Source organism: Thermobia domestica, chromosome 18, assembly GCF_964235325.1.
Source record: "Thermobia domestica chromosome 18, izTheDome1.hap1.1, whole genome shotgun sequence".
Classification (NCBI taxonomy): Eukaryota; Metazoa; Arthropoda; class Insecta; order Zygentoma; family Lepismatidae; genus Thermobia; species Thermobia domestica.
This window is the reverse complement of record NC_137471.1, coordinates 176,121,979-176,126,873: the sequence shown is the minus strand read 5'-3', so window position 1 is coordinate 176,126,873 and position 4,895 is coordinate 176,121,979. Positions and strand designations below refer to the sequence as shown.

Genomic DNA, 4,895 nt, shown 5'->3' with positions numbered 1-4,895 from the left:
CCGACTGCTACAAAGGAAAGAGAGATTAAATTGATGTCCCTTGCTGTATAATATACACTAGGTTCACCTCGGAAATCAAATTCATCTACCGTAATATGAGTCTCATGTCCCCCACCCTACCCTTCCAGAATAAGCCTCAAATTGCCCGCCTCTCAATATTGAAGACAGATTTGCGCCGATGGATAAGACATACGTAAATCGATAGATCCCTTGGAAATGAACGAAATAATATGCTTTAAGCTTAATTTTTGGGAAAATCGAAAAAAGGAAGATACTAACTTTTGTGGCGCTAAGAAGTGTTTCGTTCTTTACCAATAATAAATGACTGTTTTTAATATGCTGGAAGAAATGGTACTATACATGTGACAAAATTCACTTGAAGTAGGAGATTGTACTTATTGTTGACACAGCACTGTTTACGCATGCACTACTGAATTCCCAGCTGTTAATGCTGTTTATATGCAACTAGAGATATTACATAGAAAATAAAAGTACAGGGGTATTGTTACAAGTAAGATGAGTCATTGATGAAACAGATTTGGACTGGAACTAAAATAACTTGATTTATATTTCGTAGGAGGAAGTAACACGAAGACGGACCACTCCACCACCAACTGAGGAACGAAGTCATCCCATCTCTCCTCCTGGGACCTCGCAGATGGATCATGAGACGATGGTCAAAGAAGTTTTCGTGGAGGAGATCAAGGAGGTAATCTGATTTATTATTTATTTATATATTTATTACAATGATATTAGTAACAGTGAATAGATTGAAGTCATGCAAATGCTTATTTTAATATTTAGTTTGCAAAACTCGCTGGTGTTGAGATAAGCCTAGAATTAAAGTCGATGTTTAGAATACTCGGATGTTGCTTTCTTTTTAATCCAACAATCGGCACCTGTATAATATCCTTGTTGTAAGCACGATTTCACCAGTGCGTTGCATCCCATTCTTCTAAAGGCTTTCCTACAAGAAGTTATTCTCAGAGGTGAGATACGAGTTTCAGCAAGGAGGGAGTTTCTTTTATCTGTAGTTACGTTGTTTATTAAACTGAATGCCTTAACTCTCAGCAATAACTTTAATTATTTTTCTTGCCTCCTTGATGATTTGATGAATTTCTGCTTTAGGAAAACCTTGACTATCTACAAACACTTGAAAATTATTTAATGTGGTGTTAATCATCTCTTTGAAAGCTGGAAAGGAAAGGAAAATAAATATATTAGATTCTCAAGAACAATACTAATTTTTTCTTTTTCATAAGTGCTCCTCTATTAGGTGGAGAGGTGATTTTAACAACCAGTTCGGGCGAATCAGTGCGAACTAGCTGAATGACATCACTGATACTGATTTTTTTTTCGAAACGCAAGTAGCTTAGAATTATCATTATATATAGTTTTCTATATGAAATTTCAAGAATAATAAATAATGCTTCTCTATTCTCATTAAATTTCTATTGTTTTATTATAGCACGAACGGCGACAGGAACCAAGACCGAGAAAACAGCGACAAGAGGGCACCGAGAGGTCACCGCGAGAAGTCGATGATGATAATTTGAGAGAACACCCAGTTCAGGTAAATTGTGACTCATATATATATTGTTTGTATATTCATTATTTGTATATTTGAAAGATTGATACTATAGATTTATTCACAGAACATATTTTTACAGGAGCCGCCGTATCCGTACCCTGTATCTTGGCGAAGTAGACTCTGTTGCGTCATCAGTTGTGCAGCTAGATGCGTTGTCGCCCCGTTTTCGGCTTGTTTGGGCTTTGGAGTGGACCCGTGCGACAATTGGTGTAAGTTATTTTCATATTTTAATCTGTACAAATTAGTGTTATCACCATAAGAGTTATGATCATTAATCTTTATGAGTTAATCTTTTATGTACCAGTATACAAATGTTTACTTGGTTACACGGTGAAACCATCTTATAGCACTGATTACTGATGTTATCCATTGAACTGAAATGCAACTAATTCATACCTAGTCCAGTACATTGCAACTTTTTGTGGCAAACAAGTCTAGTTGTCTATATTTATTTATTTCAAATTATATTAATATATTTTAATCATTTAAGTTTTCTCTTGGTGAACGTGACTTCCTTCGAAATTGCAAAAGAACTTTTCGTGTTTACTGACACGTAACATCGTGACCCATCTGTCAATAGAGATCAAGCAACCTACTTCTTCCACCCTCCATTTTTTTGTTGACACAATGTGTTGTATGTATCAAAATTCGAAATTGTCTTGATCATAGCGATAAGTAAATGGCAGTTTTCCTCGTTTAATAGTCGCAGTTGGATTTTCGCATTTAAAAAAAAAAAAAAAAAAAAAAAAAAAGTGCTACTATTACGCAAGTGAACACGGTAGTTTGATTATGAACGTTTAGGTCATTAGCGAAGCCATGACTATTTATATGTCGGTCTTACTCGACTTTTGCCCGAATATCACCTATTTTTTGTGTGATTGGATGCCTACTGTGAGGAGCATCTTGGATATAAAAATTTCCACAAAGAAAGTGACTGTTATCTTATCTTGCCCGTAAACAGCACAAATTTCTTAACAGGTCTGTGCAATATTTACACCTTTACTGAAATAAAATTGGAAAATGTAGCGCAGTTTTGCGGGAAGTTCACTTATCTTCACGGCGTAATACCTTACGTCTAACTAACTAACTTCATGGCCTTGGAACCCGGAGGTTCAATGCCGCGTTCGCAAGTCAACTAGATCCAGTTTCTGTTTTGTATTCCTATTTCTGCGAGATCCATTTTAATATTGCCCTCCTATCTGCGCCTAGGTCTTCCTAATGGTTGTTTCCCGATTGATCTTCCAGTCAAGTCTTTGAAAGCGTTCCTACTTTCTTCCAGCCTGGCTACATGACCTGTCCACCTGACCCTCTTAGATTTGATGACCCTAACAATGTTTGGTAAAGCGCATAAATTATGTAGTTCCTCGTTATGAAGTTTCCGTCATTCCGCTTTCACGTTCCTCTTCGGTCCGAATATTCGTCTCAGGATCTTGTCCTCAAATATTTTCAATATATGTTCTTCCCTCAGAGTAAGCGACCATACAGCACAACAGGCATGATTATCGTTTTATATATTTTAAGCTTCAAATTCCTCGACAGAATTCGCTACGACAAGAGATTTTGAGCTGAATAAGTACGAATTCCCTGGTTTTAGTCTACATTTAATTTCTTCGTGAATATGGTTTCCGTCTATTAATATTGATCCTAGATATTTGAAAGTATCCCCTTACGTCTATTTGTAAGAATCCCATCACTTATACATCTACTAGCTTCAACTGTGAAATGACCTTAGGCCGGACACGCTGCGACTTATATACCCAGAGACTTGAGACACTAGGCCCATTTCGTACGCGAAAAGCCTACTGTATTCTAGACTACATTATATAATACTGTATTCAACATATAACCTCCCTCTAAATATCATTAGTCCCCATGAGTACTAATAGTTCCCAGATGAACCCAAGTACAAAAACTGAAATTAGAAATAATGCTATTTAAATTGTATAAAATATAATAATTCAAATCCTCATTATTTTTATATTTTTGTTCATTTTAGATCAACGAGAGGAAAGAAGAAGAAGGTGGGAAAGACAGTATGGAAACAGGGATCTTCCTCCAAACTTACTCCATCTCCGCCATGAATCTCAGTGTGGCCGCTGCTTCAAGTTTTATTTTTGCCCCTGCTGCTGCTGCATTCCTTGGTGCGACGATGAGCGAGAGTGCTTCCTCTAAAGAGGAATTGAGGTAAAAAGATAAGAATATCTAAACATAATATATCTTTCGTTTTATCAATTCGCTTTAATGTCCTTATCTGTATAATGTATTTGTAAGTCTTCGATATTTCTCTTTGCCGTCTGTGTCTCGAATTTTCTGTATTACTTGTCTGCAGTTATGATTTCGGGTAATTTGACGGACTCTCAACTCGGCGACTTTTAATTCATCTTTTTCAATCCTTTAGGTTGTCATTTTGCAGAAGGGTTAAGTATTATGTTTATAAAATAAATTTAAACTACCGATCTTTTTACCTCAGAATATTCCACTTCCTCTCAAGATTACATCCATTAGACCAAAGGATGATGTACATATGTGTATATAATCTATGTAGTAATTGTAGTTACTCAAAATTCAATAGTAAGCTTTTGCTAATTCTTAACGACAAGTCGTTTTGTAGAATCTAATACAGTGAAACCTCACAATAACGGACACCTCCATAATACGGACAGATTTTATAAAACTGTTTGTATTATAATAGAACAGGAGCCTCAGCAGTGTTATTTTCTCATAATGCTTTAGTAAGCTCTTTGTTCTCAGTTTATATATATTCAGCACAAAAAATGCTTCCTTCAATTTAAAAATAAAACGTGGTCACGCTAAGTAAACAGAAATTCTCTTTTCTACAAAACATCTTTCAAATTCAATCTCAATAAATTGGTGAACCACTACACATAACATTCTTCATTTTCCTGTACATCTATCCAAACTAAATTGCTTCCTGGCGTTACTCCTTCAACACTTTCTATGGTGGAGAACCAATTATAAGACCAAGAATTCTACACGAAATTTCTTTTCTTCCCTGAAAAAATCACTACTTGTGTTTCCCTTGGTACTTGTATCTTCCCCTGCAACTCCACATAAACACATCTCTTCAATGATACTTCTATTTGTTTACAAAACGAATTTCTGCTTTACTCCCCCAACAATTGGAACATGTCTTGAATGTCAACTTTCATTTACAGACAAATAGTTACGTCCGATCAATGCCCGTTATTCAAAGGTATCACTGTAGTAGAAAGATTTCTGCATGAAATTTATATTGTATTGAGTTTATAACAGTATTTAATGATTATTGTTACATTTTTGTTCT

General features: G+C 35.6%; 1 long non-coding RNA gene across 1 annotated transcript; it reads left to right on the top strand.

The window, feature by feature from the left end:
- Positions 1–671: 671 nt before the first annotated feature.
- Positions 672–3,835, top strand: LOC145675617 (uncharacterized). Its single transcript, XR_014129166.1, has 4 exons — positions 672–709; positions 1,469–1,573; positions 1,656–1,800; positions 3,588–3,835. It is a non-coding gene; the product is annotated as an uncharacterized LOC145675617 (long non-coding RNA).
- Positions 3,836–4,895: the final 1,060 nt, after the last annotated feature.